This window comes from Rana temporaria, chromosome 6, assembly GCF_905171775.1.
Source record: "Rana temporaria chromosome 6, aRanTem1.1, whole genome shotgun sequence".
Taxonomy (NCBI): Eukaryota; Metazoa; Chordata; class Amphibia; order Anura; family Ranidae; genus Rana; species Rana temporaria.
In genome coordinates, this window is record NC_053494.1 from 41328446 (window position 1) to 41344428 (window position 15983).

Here is a 15983-nt window from a genome sequence, read left to right on the forward strand (position 1 = left end):
ATACCAAGCATGCTTTACGGCATATACAGACTGCAGTCTGGCGGGGCTGTCTAAATCTTAGGACTGAATGAACAGAAATACAAATCAATTGGTGGATAAAATGGTTCCCATTTATGTATTTCAGAAAAGGCCGTTTGCCTGGAGTTCAGCTTCAAGCTGCATTTATACTTTAGTAGCATGTGGATGTGCGAAAGTCACATTTATTGTTAAGCACAGCAAGAAGAGTGACAGATGCAACAAAATACTCCACTAAAAACATGCAAATTTCAAAGCCATGAAGTTACTTGAGATTCATTGCCCCAGTTGACACAGGGAGGACTTCCCATTGAAATGAATTGACTGCCCTATGCGCGGTGTGCTGCGCAGTGTGGTTGGCTACAATAGGTCTTCTTTCATTAAGGCTGCATTCACACCTGAGCGTCGGCCGTTTTTTCCGGCGTTTTGTCGTGCGTATTAATGCTTATTTGCGTGTTTGCATACAGCGTCGTCCGACGTTTTTGTACTTTGACGTTTTTTATTTTAGCCAATAGGAAAAATTATCATCTTTTCATCACTTGTTGCTATGTTGGTAGATTTGTTTTAAATCTTCTGCCTGGGTGAAAAGTTCTATTGATTAAAGCGACGAAACGCCCGTAGCAAACGCTCGTTGTCGCGCTAGTCGATTGAATCGAGCGTTTCCATTACTTTCTATGGGAAATGGAAACGCTCAAAAACCGCCCGATACGCGCGACAAAAAAGGGTCCGAAACTTGTTTGAGCTTCAGGCGTTCGGCGTCAGGCGTTTTGGCGTGGAGATGTGAACCATCTCCATAGGGAATAACTTCAGGCGACAAAACGCTCAGGTGTGAATGCAGCCTAAGGAAAACCTATATTTTAGCTAAACTGTTACGTTTACAAATCAAACCCAAACCTGCTTGGTCTCTTCTGACATTGTAACGTATACCAGGAATGTGTGTGACTTCATGCTGCTTAACCCTTTTATGACTGGAACCGCATGATGAACACTTTCGTAATTAGAGCAAAATTATTATACAGTGTTCTGATTCGCCTGCCGAAAACCAACAAATCCGGTATTTCTCTGTGAAATGATATACTGTAACTTTTCTGGGAGCAGAATTACAACATTAACTTTAACAAAAAATAAAAATACAAAATTAACATTTTAATTTAAAAATGTAATGCAAGCAGTGGGACAAAAAAAAATTTCCTTTTTTTATATTTACCTTCAACTATGTAGCGCAAGGGCCTGCCTGATTGGATACAAATTGAAAGTGTTTAGGTTTGAGCTCATATGGAGTTACCCATTTCCTTACTGGGCACTTAAACCCCCTTCCTGCCCAGACCGATTTTCAGCTTTCAGCGCTGACGCAATTTGAATGACAATTGCGCGGTCATACAACACTGCACCCAAATTATATTTTTATATTTTTTTCCCACTATTTTTGGTGGTATTTGATCACCTCTGCGGTTTTTATGTTTTGCGCTATAAACAAAAAGACAAAATTTTTTTGAAAATAAATAAATATTTTTTTACTTTTTGTTATAATAATATTAATAATAATATCCCAATTTTTGGTAAAAAAAAAATATTTTTTCTTTCTCAGTTCAGGTCGATATGTATTCTTCTACATATTTTTGGTAATAAAAAAATAAAAAAATACAAAATAGGGGACAGATTTATGATATTTTTTTTTTATACTAGTAATGGCGGCGATCTGCGATTTTTATTTTTTATTTTTTATTTTTTGTCAGGCCTGTGATATTGCGGCGGACATATCGGACACTTTTGACACTAATTTGGGACCATTCACATTTATACAGCGAACAGTGCTATAAATATGCACTGATTACTGTATAAATGTGTCTGTCAGGGAAGGGGTTAACACTAGGGGGCGAGGAAGGGGTTAAATGTATTACCTGTGAGTGATTCTTACCGTGGGGGGAGGGGACTGACTGGGGGTGGTGACCGATCTGTGTCATTACAGCATCGGTCTCCTCTCTCCCTGACAGGACGTGGAGCTCTGTGTTTACACACAGAGCTCCACGTCCCTGCTCTGTCACTGCCGATCGCGGGTACCTGGCGGACATCGTGGCCGCTAGGCACGCGCATCGGCATCACGTGACACGCCGGGCACAGTTTTTCCCCCGATGCGCGCCCTCGGCAGCGCGCAGGGGGTTGTAAACGGCAGGACGTCCAGGGACGTCCACCCAGCAGGTGAGAGCCGCGCTGTGGACGTCTTTTGTCTGTAGCGCGGCTCTCAAGTGGTTAAATCAACTTGATTCCCACATCAACACAAACATCGTTGACAAAGGAATCCCTCTGCGGGGGGGGGGGGGGGGAGGGGAAAACCGCCCCCTCCGGGAGAACACAGTGATCATTGCTTTAACCACTTGCTGACCGCCACCTGAACATACTTTGGCAGAATTTGGGGAGATTCCTATGTAAACAAGGCATTTCCCTGTTCTGCCTAGTGACAGGACAGAAATCTACTGCTCCCTCTGATCGGAAGAAGTGATCTGTCATTTCACTGGTAGCCAGGGGCGGACTGACCATTGAGTCACTCGGGCACTGCCCGAGGGCCCCATGCCCCTAGGGGGCCCCATCAGGGTTGCCAGGCTCAGTAAAACCAGGGACAGTATGAAAAAAAATCTGTTTTTTTTTTTACATCTGTCCCCGATATGTCCGAAACCGACATGCTTTTGATGTGAAAATCCAGAGATTTTAGCTGCCCCGCTTTTGCACTGCCTCCTGGCGTGGTGGCCATCTGTAAGCCCAGGGGCCCCATAATCTTCTATTGGCCGGGGGCCCCATGAGTTTTCAGTCCGTCCCTGCTGGTAGCCCACCCACCCCCCACAGTTAGAATCACTCTCTAGGACACACTTAACCCCTTCATCGCCTCCTAGAGTTTAGCCCCTTCCCTGCCAGTGTCACAGTAATCGGTGCATTTTTATAGCATTGCTCGCTGTATAAGTGACAATGGTCGCAAAATGGTGTCTGATGTGTCTGCCAAGATGTCGCAGTCCCAATAAAAATTGCAGATCGCCGCCATTACTAGCAAAAAATAAATTAATAACAATGCCATAAAACTATTCCCTATTTTGTAGACGCTATAACTTTTGCGCAAATCAATCAATATACGCTTATTGTAATTTTTTTTACCAAAAATATGTATACTTTTCAACTTCATCATTAAAACGGCCTTGCCTACACACGATAGTGGGGGGAAAAAATGCTCTAGCAAAGCGCGGTGACGTACAACACGTACGACGGCACTATAAAGGGGAAGTTCCATTCGGATGGAGCCATCCTTGATTTTGTGTTAGTAAAAGACGATTTGCGCTTTTCTGTCTGTTACAGCGTGATGAATGTGCTTACTCCATTACGAACGGTAGTTTTACCAGAACAAGCGCTCCCGTCTCATAACTTCTGAGCATGCGCAGGTTTTTCACGTCATTAAAGCCCACACACGATCCTTTTTTACTACCCTAAAAATGACATTTGTTTAAAACGTTGTGAAAAAATTGAAGAGCATTTTATTTTTTATTTTTTTCGTTTTTCAGAACCCGAAAAATGTTCTGAAGCCCACACACGATCGTTTTAAATTACATTTTAAAAAACTTTGTTTTTACAACCCGAAAAATGATCGTGTGTACGCGGCATAAGAATACATATTGGCCTAAACTGGGGGGGAAAACTTTTTTTTTTTTTTTTTTAAAGTGGGATATTTATTATAGCAAAAAGTAAAAGATATTATTTATTTATATTTTCAAGTTGTCGTTTTTTTTTTTTTTTTTATCGTATCGCAAAAAAGTGCTCTGGTCAGGAAGGGGGTAAATTCTTCAGGGGCTAAAGTGGTTAACAGTCGCTAGCAATAATCGCATGTAAAATCCGGCAGGCTAGTTGTACCCAAGTTGATCAACTTGCGTACATTCAGCTTGCACAAACATGGTTTCAAACTCGGCTGATTCAGCAGGAACTGTCTATGGCCAGATTAAATGTAACCTATGAGCTAGCAACTGGGGGGAGGGGGAGCAGTGAGGATTTCCATCCCCTCTTTATATGTGTCACTGGGTTTGTAGCTTAAAGGATCGATCCTCCGTCCACTTTAATGCTATGGATGGAATAACTAGTGTTGAAAAGTGTCTTAAAACAGATCTTCAGCTACACAAAAAAATTCCACCAGCCTCAGTTCAGTGCTCCATTTTTAGAAAACCTTTTTGATCTCTTTAAATAGCTTTATTCTTGCTCTAGACTTTGAAGTCACATGACTGTTCTGTTCGCCGTCTCTGACCCGACCCTGGATGGTAAGCTTTGATCTCAGACCTGCCTGATTAGGGGCATTATGTGTTGGGTAGTAGAGAACATACATTTTCTACTGGTCCCACCCACTGCCAGCGACTTTGGTGTCATTACTAGGCATGAGCTTTGAGTTCGAGTCAAACTCATGTTCGACTCGAACATTGCCTGTTCGCCGAACAGCGAACAATTTGGGGTGTTCACGGCACGTTCGTGTGTACTTTAGAACCCAGTTAAAGTCTATGGGACTCGAACGTTTGAAATCTAAAGTGCTAATTTTAAAGGCTAATATGCAAGTTATTGTCATAAAAAGTGTTTGGGGACCTGGGTCCTGCCCCAGGGGACATGTATCAATGCAAAAAATGTTTTAAAACCTGCATTTTTTTTGGGAGCAGTGTTTTTAATAATGCTTAAAGTGAAACAATAAAAGTGAAATATTCCTTTAAATTTCGTACCTAGGGGGAGTGTATAGTATGCCTGTAAAAGTAGCGCTTGTTTCCCGTGCTTGGAACTGTCCCTGCACAAAGTGTCATTTCTGAAGGAAAAAAAGTAATTTAAAACCAATCACGGCTATAATGAATTGTCGGCTCCCGGCAATACAGAGAAAAGTCATTCATAAAAAAAAAATAATGCACGGGGGTCTTTTCAGGTCTGGTATGGATATTAAGGGGAACCCTGCGTCAAATAAAAAAAAAAGACGTGGGGTTCCCCCCAAATATCAATTCCAGACCCTTCAGGCATTATTAAAATTACTGCTCCTGAAAAAACGTCAGTTTTTAAAACTTTTTTTGCATTGATACATGTTCCCTGGGGCAGGACCCGGGTCCCCAAATACTTTTTAGGACAATTAACTTGCGGGAGGAATGAAGGCCCGGTCGTTGTCGTCGGGAGGAATGATGGCCCCGTCGTTGTCGGCGGGAGGAATGATGGCCCCGTCGTTGTCGGCGGGAGGAATGATGGCCCCGTCGTTGTCGGCGGGAGGAATGATGGCCCCGTCGTTGTCGGCGGGAGGAATGATGGCCCCGTCGTTGTCGGCGGGAGGAATGATGGCCCCGTCGTTGTCGGCGGGAGGAATGATGGCCCCGTCGTTGTCGGCGGGAGGAATGATGGCCCCGTCGTTGTCGGCAGGAGGAATGAGGGTCCCGTCGTTGTCGGCGGGAGGAATGAGGCACCGTCGAAGGGGTGGGGAGGAATGAGGCCCCGTCGTCGGGGGGGGGGGGGGGGGGGGTGAGGCCCCATCGTTGTCGGCAGGAGGAATGAGTGGGGTAGAAGAAGAGGGGGAGCAGTGAGGATTTCCATCCCCTCTTTATATGTGTCACTGGGTTTGTAGCTTAAAGGATCGATCCTCCGTCCACTTTAATGCTATGGATGGAATAACTAGTGTTGAAAAGTGTCTTAAAACAGATCTTCAGCTACACAAAAAAATTCCACCAGCCTCAGTTCAGTGCTCCATTTTTAGAAAACCTTTTTGATCTCTTTAAATAGCTTTATTCTTGCTCTAGACTTTGAAGTCACATGACTGTTCTGTTCGCCGTCTCTGACCCGACCCTGGATGGTAAGCTTTGATCTCAGACCTGCCTGATTAGGGGCATTATGTGTTGGGTAGTAGAGAACATACATTTTCTACTGGTCCCACCCACTGCCAGCGACTTTGGTGTCATTACTAGGCATGAGCTTTGAGTTCGAGTCAAACTCATGTTCGACTCGAACATTGCCTGTTCGCCGAACAGCGAACAATTTGGGGTGTTCACGGCACGTTCGTGTGTACTTTAGAACCCAGTTAAAGTCTATGGGACTCGAACGTTTGAAATCTAAAGTGCTAATTTTAAAGGCTAATATGCAAGTTATTGTCATAAAAAGTGTTTGGGGACCTGGGTCCTGCCCCAGGGGACATGTATCAATGCAAAAAATGTTTTAAAACCTGCATTTTTTTTGGGAGCAGTGTTTTTAATAATGCTTAAAGTGAAACAATAAAAGTGAAATATTCCTTTAAATTTCGTACCTAGGGGGAGTGTATAGTATGCCTGTAAAAGTAGCGCTTGTTTCCCGTGCTTGGAACTGTCCCTGCACAAAGTGTCATTTCTGAAGGAAAAAAAGTAATTTAAAACCAATCACGGCTATAATGAATTGTCGGCTCCCGGCAATACAGAGAAAAGTCATTCATAAAAAAAAAATAATGCATGGGGGTCTTTTCAGGTCTGGTATGGATATTAAGGGGAACCCTGCGTCAAATAAAAAAAAAAGACGTGGGGTTCCCCCCAAATATCAATTCCAGACCCTTCAGGCATTATTAAAATTACTGCTCCTGAAAAAACGTCAGTTTTTAAAACTTTTTTTGCATTGATACATGTTCCCTGGGGCAGGACCCGGGTCCCCAAATACTTTTTAGGACAATTAACTTGCGGGAGGAATGAAGGCCCGGTCGTTGTCGTCGGGAGGAATGATGGCCCCGTCGTTGTCGTCGGGAGGAATGATGGCCCCGTCGTTGTCGGCGGGAGGAATGATGGCCCCGTCGTTGTCGGCGGGAGGAATGATGGCCCCGTCGTTGTCGGCGGGAGGAATGATGGCCCCGTCGTTGTCGGCGGGAGGAATGATGGCCCCGTCGTTGTCGGCGGGAGGAATGATGGCCCCGTCGTTGTCGGCGGGAGGAATGATGGCCCCGTCGTTGTCGGCAGGAGGAATGAGGGTCCCGTCGTTGTCGGCGGGAGGAATGAGGCACCGTCGAAGGGGTGGGGAGGAATGAGGCCCCGTCGTCGGGGGGGGGGGGTGAGGCCCCATCGTTGTCGGCAGGAGGAATGAGTGCCCCGTCGTTGTCGGCCGGAGGAATGAGGCCCCGTCGGGGTGGGGAGGAATGAGGCCCCGTCGTCATCGGGGGGGGGGATTAGGCCCCGACGTCGTCGGAGGGGGGGGAGGAATGAGGCCCCATCGTCGTCGGTGGAAGGAATGATGCCCCGTTTTTTCGGTGGGAGTAATGAGGCCCCGTCAGGGGTGGGGAGGAATGAGGCCCCGTTGTTGTCGGGGGGGGGGGGGGAGGAATGAGGCCCCGTCGTCGGAGGGGGGGGGAGGAATGAGGCCCGTCGGTGGAAGGAATGAGGCCCCGTCGTTGTCGGTGGGGGAGGAATGAGGCCCTGTCGTCGTCCGGGGGGGGGGTGAGGCCCCGTCGTCGTCGGTGGAAGGAATGATGCCCCGTTTTTTCGGTGGGAGGAATGAGGCCCTGTTGTTGTCGGGGGTGGGGAGAAATGAGGCCCCGTCGGGGGTGGGGAGGAATGAGGCCCCGTCGTTGTCGGGGGGGGGGAATGAGGCACCGTCGTTGTCGGGGAGGAATGAGGCCCAGTCGTTGTCGGGGGGTGGGGAGGAATGAGGCCCCGTCGTCGGGGGGGGGGGGGGGTGAGGCCCCGTCATTGTCGGTGGAAGGAATGATGCCCCGTTTTTTTCGGTAGGAGGAATGAGGCCCCATTGTCATCAGTGGGAGGAATGAGGCCCTGTCGGTGTCAGTGGGAGGAATGAGGGAATCGTCATTACTGTCAGTAGAAGGAATAGTGCCTCAAGGGCTGAACAATCCACATCCACGACCCTCTCTCTACTCTTCCTTGTCATTTGCAGTGATTTGCCCACAACCCTCCACTAATAGCTAATTGGAGAGGAGTAGCCACACACTGCTCTTCATGTTTAGAATTCTTCTGCATGTGTATGACTGTTGGAGCCACAGATCCCCAATAAATCGTCTCCTCCCGCCCCTCGCCTCTAAAAGTGGTTTTGCAGAAGCTACACCCAGGTTTTGTTATTTGTACAGTTTGGATGTAAAAGAATGTTCCTTTTTGAAAAGACTGTGACTAAAATATAAAGTTGGAGAATAATGACTTCTTGAAAATATCAAGCGTGTTTCATTTCCTCGGATCAGGTTGCAGAATTTGTATGGCTATTAGTGAGAGCTGGGCGCATGTGTGCTCCGGGGGTGCGAACAGAAGGAAATCATGGAGGTTTATAGGCAAGCACTGTGAAGAATATGCAGATTACAGGTATTAATAATTTCCCACAGGCCTGGAGTGCTAAACAGTGGAATGCATTAATGATATTTACATAAAGGTTAATAATATGCTGTGAGAAATCCAAAGCACCTCACTACTGCATATGGCCATTTTAGCAAATGTGTTTACTTTGGCCACACTTTAAAGGGCCATAAAAGAGCTTAATGTGGATCTCCTAAATAAAACCACTTACAAATTTAGAGCTGGTAACTAGTAAATGTTTAAACTAGAACCCCAGCCAAGATTTGTGGGGACAGCTGGACAGAAAGTAAGGGGAAATTGACCCAGTGACGCACGCAGTATTTGATATCGGTCACAGCAGCATACCGATCCCTACACCCGTTTTGATGGTCCATCTTCATTTGTGCGGGTTGCAGAGGTGTTCCGTGCAAGTCCTTGTAGTTGCCCACCTGTCATTGATGTATTGGGCTACCTATAATGGGAGGGGGAAGGGTTGGTTGGGACTTTAAATGAGGTAATGGGTCAATTACCTCCATCCCTAATTAGGTATAGAGAAGAGAAACAAGTGCGGGACTTTAAATGAAACATGTGCGGGAAACTGATTGCAGTAGATGGGGGGGGGGGGGGAATGAATCATTCCCCCCACCTATTGCAATCAGTTTCCCGCACATGTTTCTCTTCTCTGTATTAGGCTACCTGTGCAGGTGATGGCGGCCCTGCGCACAGATGTACAGATCAGTACACCCATGTGAATGAGGTCTTAACCACTTAAGACCCGGACAAAAATGCAGGTAAAGGACCCGGCCAGTTTTTGCGATTCGGCACTGCGTCGCTTTAACTGACTATTGCGCGGTCGTGCGACGTGGCTCCCAAACAAAATTGGCGTCCTTTTTTTCACACAAATAGAGCTTTCTTTTGGTGGTATTTGATCACCTCTGCGTTTTTTTTATTTTTTGCGCTATAATCAAAAATAGAGCGACAATTTTGAAAAAAATGCAATATTTTTTCCTTTTTGCTATAATAAATATCCCCCAAAAATATATAAAAATTTTTTTTTTTTTTCCGCAGTTTAGGACGATACGTATTCTTCTACCTATTTTTGGTAAAAAAAAAATCGCAATAAGCGTTTATCGATTGGTTTGCGCAAAATTGATAAAAAAAATTTTTTTTTACTACTAATGGCGGCGATCAGCGATTTTTTTTTTTTCGTGACCGCGACATTATGGCGGACACATTTTTGGGACAATTGTCATTTTCACAGCAAAAAATGCATGGTTTACTGTAAAAATGACGATTGCAGTTTGGGAGTTAACCACTAGGGGGCGCTGAAGGGGTTAAGTGTGACCTCCATATGTGTTTCTAACTGTAAGGGTCGGGGCTGGACGTGTGACATCATTGATCGTGTTTCCCTATATCAGGGAACACACGATCAATAACGGCGCCACAGTGAAGAACAGGGAAGCTGTGTTTACACACAGCTCTCCTCATTCTTCAGCTCCGGGGACCGATCGCGGGACTCCAGCGGCGATCCAGTCCGTGGGTCCCGCGGCCACGACCCACGGCTGGGCACTTAAAGAGGACGTACAGGTACGTGCTTGTGCCCAGCCGTGCCATTCTGCCGACGTATATGTGCAGGAGGCGGTCCTTAAGTGGTTAAAGTAGAACTCCAGTTAAAAGCTAAAAAAAAAAACTTGCTTTCAATCTTTAGCCCCATAGTACTTCTATTACCACCACTAAATGTTTTCAGTCTTTCGGGGTGAATTATGCCTAGCATAAGGTGACCAGATCTTTCAAATAAAATCCAGGGACATATTTTTTTTTTTTTTCTAGTAATGGCGGCAATCAGCGACTGCGATATCGCGGTGGACAAATCAGACACGGTCACACTTTTGACACATTTTGTGGGAACCAGTGACACTAATAGAGTGATCAGCGCTAAAAATATGCACTGTCACTGTACTAATGAAACTGGCTGGGAAGGGGATAACATCCAGGGCAATCAAAGGGTTAAATGTGTGCCTAACAAGTGTTTTCTCACTGTGGGGGAGGTGCTTTTACTAAGGGAAGGCATAGATCCCTGTACCTGCTTTGCAGGAACACAGGATCAATGTTTTCCATACTGACAGAACGGCGAACTGCCTTGTTTACATAGGCAGACCACCGTTCTGCCTGTTTACATAACGATCAGTGGGTACCGGCGGTCATCGAGTCCTGCTGATTGGCTGCAATACCCAGAAATGCAGGATCACATATATAAGTGATCCTGCTGCCTGAAATTGAGAAGCGGGGGAGCCCTTTACAAAAAAAGAAGAAATAAAGAAAAATTTATATAAGAAAAGGGGGGTAGCCATCCAGGGCCCTGGGGACCTCTGGGCCCTTTAATAAATATATATATATATATATATATATATATATATATATATAAAATAATATAAATACATTTTTTTTTTTTTTATAAAAAAAAAGGGGGGTTGTCATCCGGGCCCTGGGGATCTCCGGGTCCTCCGTACCCCTAAAAAAAAAAAATTGGCCCTTTAATAAATAAAATTTAAAATATATTACAATAGGGGGGGGTTGCCATCCCGGGCCCTGGGGGCCTTCGGGCCCCTTACAGGTGTACTGCCTGTACCCCCCTGATGGCGGACCTGTTGGGTTATGATACCATTTATTATGCCAGAGAGACAAAGTGCAATGTAGTCTATTCAGACAACCCCAAAGCACACCTGTGTTGAAGCCTTGAAGGCACTGGTAGCCCTACGATCGGATCCGCTTCCCCTCTGTTCCTGCTGCTGGACACCTTCAGCTGAGCTCAGCTGCCTCTCTCTGCCTCTCAAGGCTCACTCTCTGGGCCCGGCTACTACTGGGTGGGGAGTGGAGGAAGATCGCTCTGCCAGGGAAGGCAAGGAGATAGGCAGGCGGCTGGCCGGGATTTGAGCTGAGGCAGAAGAACATGCGAGCGGAGCTTAAATGGGCATGCGCTTGAAACTGAAAAAAGTCACTCTGTTCCAACCAGCACATGATCATGAGAGAAAAAATACACCCCCCTAAGCTAGTAGGAGTAATTTTGCACTGACTGTCTTTGAAATTGCCCCAGCTCCTGTTAAAATCCAATCCGGGGACAGTGTCCTTAATCAGGGGACTGTCCCCAGAAACCGGGGACATCTGGTCACCTAGCCTAGTGGTCATAGACCCATACCCAGCCTGTGATTGTGATCGGACAGTGAAGGAGAACCCTTTAAAAAAAAAAAAACATTTTCTTTTTAAAGTTTTCAATTCTCTTTCAGATGAAAACCCCTTTCCCACCCAAGTTTTGAAGGAAAACCTCACCCTAATACCCAAACCAGATAAAAACCACTCCCTCAACTCAAATTATCACCCGATCTCCTCCCTCGTAGGCGTCAAACTAAAACTTTATGCCAAAATGATAGCAAAACGACTGCAACCACATCTTCCACAACCACATCTTCTTCTACCTTTTTAATAGCCATTCAAACCCCTTATGCCGCGTACACACAACCGTTTTTAAAGGTCTAGGAAAGACGATGTTTTTTTCAACCCGATCATTATAACGGCCTTGCCTACACACGATCATGAAAAAAAAATGCTCTAGCAAAGCGCAGTGACGTACGACGGCACTATAAAGTTCCATTTGGACGACACCACGCTTTGGGCTGCTTTAGCTGATTTCGTGTTAGTAAAAGACCATTCACGCTTTTCAGTCTGTTACAGCGTGATGAATGTGCTTACTCCATTACGAACGGTAGTTTTACCATAACGAGCGCTCCCGTCTCATAACTTGCTTCTGAGCATGCGCGCGTTTTTCTCACGTCGTTAAAGCCCACACACGACCATTTCTTACGACGGTAAACACGACGTGAAAAATTTAGAGCATGTTCAAAATTTTTAATGCCCATTTTTTACATTGTGAAAAATGCTCTGGAGCCCACACACGATTGTTTGTTTGTTTTTAATGACATTATAAAAAAAACGTCATTGTTTAGAACCGGGAAAACGGTCGTGTGTGTGTATGCGGCATTAGGCCCTGTCACACTGAGGCGTATTTCAGGTGTTTTAGCGCTAAAAATAGCGCATAAATAACGCCTGAAATACTTCTGCCCCAGCATTCTCAATGTGAAAGCCCAAGGGCTTTCACACTGAGGCGATGCGCTGGCGGGAGAAAAAAATCTGCAAGCAGCATCTTTGGAGCGGTAAAGGAGCGGTGTGTATAACGCTCCTTCCCATTGAAATCAACGGGACAGCGCGGCTATACCTCCCGCAAACCGTGGCTGTAGCCGTGGTTTGCGGGCAATATTAACCCTTTTTCGGACGCTAGCAGGGGTTAAAACCGCACCGCTAACGGCCGTATATCACGGTAAAGCATCGTTAAATATCGCGCCGCTATACCGCCACCGCACCTCCCGCACCCAGTGTAAAAGGGGCCTTGGTGTCAACTTGTGTGCTTGTTATCAGGCCAAAATCACCAGGGTATGTAAACTTTTGATCAGGGTCATTTGGGTAGTTTCTGTTGCCATTGTGATTACGTTTAAAAAGAGTAAAAGGTTAATTGATAATAAATGGCTTCAGCCAAACGCTAACCATGAAAGGGAGTGAAAAATGGTTTTGTGTTATCATTCACATTCTCTGAAAAATGGGCAAGAAATCATACATTCTGCCAGGGTATGTAAACTTATGAGCACAACTGTAAATTATGTTGATGGCATAATCTTGCTGAGGGAGAGGGCACAGACCTTTTCATGGTGTCAGATCCAAGATGACATGGTCACATCTCTTCCATTGTGGAGAGGAGTTAATTGGTCTAATTATTTACTAAAGCTTAAAAAGGCCTTGGTCTATAATTTTAGGCTTAACAGCAATTTTATTTTGTTATTCATGAAGGTTCTGGAGATGCATACAAAAAGATATCGATGAGGTAAAATCCATTAAAAAAATAAGAAAATTGTGCAAAGTCTGAGAGACAAAACATTTTAGGAAAGACTAGAGGACCACTTAACCCCCGGACTATATTGCTGGTCAAAGACCAGAGCACTTTTTGCGATTCGGCACTGCGTCGTTTTAACTGACAATTGCGCAGTCGTGCGACATGGCTCCCAAACAAAATTGGCGTCCTTTTTTCCCCACAAATAGAGCTTTCTTTTGGTGGTATTTGATCACCTCTGCGGTTTTTATTTTTCGCGCTATAAACAAAACTAGAGCAACAATTTTGAAAAAAAATGAATATTTTTTGCTATAATAAATATCCCCCAAAAATATATAAAAACATTTTTTTCCTCAGTTTAGGCTGATACGTATTCTTCTACTTATTTTTCGTTAAAAAAAAATCGCAATAAGCGTTTATTGATTGGTTTGTGCAAAAGTTATAGCGTTTACAAAACAGGGGGTATTTTTATGGCATTTTTATTTAATATTCTTTTTTTTTTTACTAGTAATGGCGGCGATCAGCGATTGTGTTCTAACTGTAGGGGGGATGGACTCACTAGGGAAAATGACTGATCTTCTGTTCATACATTGTATGAACAGAAGATCAGCATTTCTCCCCTGACAGGACCGGGAGCTGTGTGTTTACACACACAGCTCCTGGGCCTCGCTCTGTAATGAGCGATCGCGTGTGCCCGGCGGCGATCACGCCTGCCGGGCACGCGCACGGGAGGCGGGGGAGAGCGCCCCTAGTGGCCTGCGCGAGAGCAGACGTTATACTACGTGCTCTCGCGCAGGGGAGCCGACCAGCGGCTGGTCGGCAACCAGTTAATTGGCATAATTTTCTAAGGGCAAAAAGGCCATTTACATTGCAAGGGAATTTTCCCTCATCTCAGTGAGGTGAAGCTTTGCTGACTTCCATTATCCAATCATGTGCAAGCTAAAATGCGTTCTTCTTTTTCTTCTTTTTTCTTTCTTCGTCAAGTGGATTTTCACCATTGTGTACGCATGCTGTGATGCATTGTTACAATTCATTACAGTGTTTATTTTTCACTTTTTTTTTTTTCATTTTGTTTTAAGATACAAAAAAAAAGCTTAATTTTGCTATGTGCCCAACAGCATTTTGCACTAATCTGCATTTCTATGCATTGCGAGCCAACTTGTATTGTACAGGAGAACAATTGTTTTCTTAGGTCCCTTTCACATTAAGGCGTTTTTCATGTGGTACAGCGCTGCTATACCGCATGAAAAAAACCTGCCCTGTAGTGTTCAATGTGAAAGCCTGAAGGCTTTCACATTGAAGCGGTGCGCTAGCAGGAGCGCTCCAAAAGTCCTGCTAGCCGCATCTTTACCGCGGTATAGGAGCGGTGTGTTCACCGCTCCTATACCGCGCCTTCCCATTGAAATCAATGGGAAAGCGCGGTAATACCGCCCGCAACCCTTTTTCGCCCACTAGCGGGGGTTAAAACCTCACCACTAGTGCCCGAATATCGCGGTTAATACGACGGTATAGCCGCGCTACAAATAGCGCGGCTATACCGTCACCGCGGCTCCACGCCTCAATGTGAAAGAGGTCTTCGTGTTGATCAACACAGCTCAATGCATCTGGTATGAATGAGCCATAAGGATGTGGATAAGGTTAAGGGTCCTTTCACACGTGCGGACCGTTCGTCCGTTTTTTCATACGTCCGTTTACGGACTGCAATGCTTTCCAATGGGATAGCGTACGTTAGCGGATGAGCATCCGCTAACGTCCGTTAACATCCGTCTCCGTTAAGCTCAGTTTTTTTTTAACGGAAGAAAACCCTATTTTTCTTCCGTCAAAAAAACGGAACGGACGAAAAACGGATGTTGGCGGACGATCCGTTTAACCACTTACCCCCCGGAACATATTGCTGCCTAAAGACCAGAGTACTTTTTGCGATTCGGGACTGCGTCGCTTTAACAGACAATTGCGCGGTCGTGCGACGTGGCTCCCAAACAAAATTGGCGTCCTTTTTTTCCCACAAATAGAGCTTTCTTTTGGTGGTATTTGATCACCTCTGCGTTTTTTATTTTTTGCGCTATAAACAAAAATAGAGCGACAATTTTGAAAAAAATGAATATTTTTTACTTTTTGCTGTAATAAATATCCCCCAAAAATATATAAAAAAACATTTTTTTTCCTCAGTTTAGGCCGATACGTATTCTTCTACATATTTTTCGTAAAAAAAATCGCAATAAGCGTTTATTGATTGGTTTGCGCAAAAGTTATAGCGTTTACAAAATAGGGGGTATTTTTATGGCATTTTTATTAATATTTTTTTTACTAGTAATGGCGGCGATCAGCGATTTTTTTTTCGGTATTGCGACATTATGGCGGACACTTCGGACATTTTTGACACATTTTTGGGACCATTGGCATTTTTATAGCGATCAGTGCTATAAAAATGCATTAGATTACTATAAAAATGCCACTGGCAGTGAAGGGGTTAACACTAGGGGGCGGGGAAGGGGTTAAGTATGCCTGGGTGTGTTCTTACTGTGGGGGGGGGGGGTGGCCTCACTAGGGGAAACACTGATCTTCTGTTCATACATTGTATGAACAGAAAATCAGCATTTCCCCTGCTGACAGGAACGAGAGCTGTGTGTTTACACACACAGCTCCCGTTCCCCGCTCTGTACCGAGCGATCGCGTGTGCCCGGCGGCGATCGCGCCCGCCGGGCACACGCACGGGAGTCGGGGGCGAGCGGGGAGCGCGCGCGCGCGCCTCCGGCGGCGCG

General features: G+C 45.3%; 1 protein-coding gene across 2 annotated transcripts in view; it reads left to right on the forward strand.

Annotated features, from left to right (window-relative positions):
- TMEM184A (transmembrane protein 184A) overlaps positions 1–15983 on the forward strand; it is an 85353-nt gene that overhangs the window by 31686 nt on the left and 37684 nt on the right. The window lies entirely within an intron of this gene.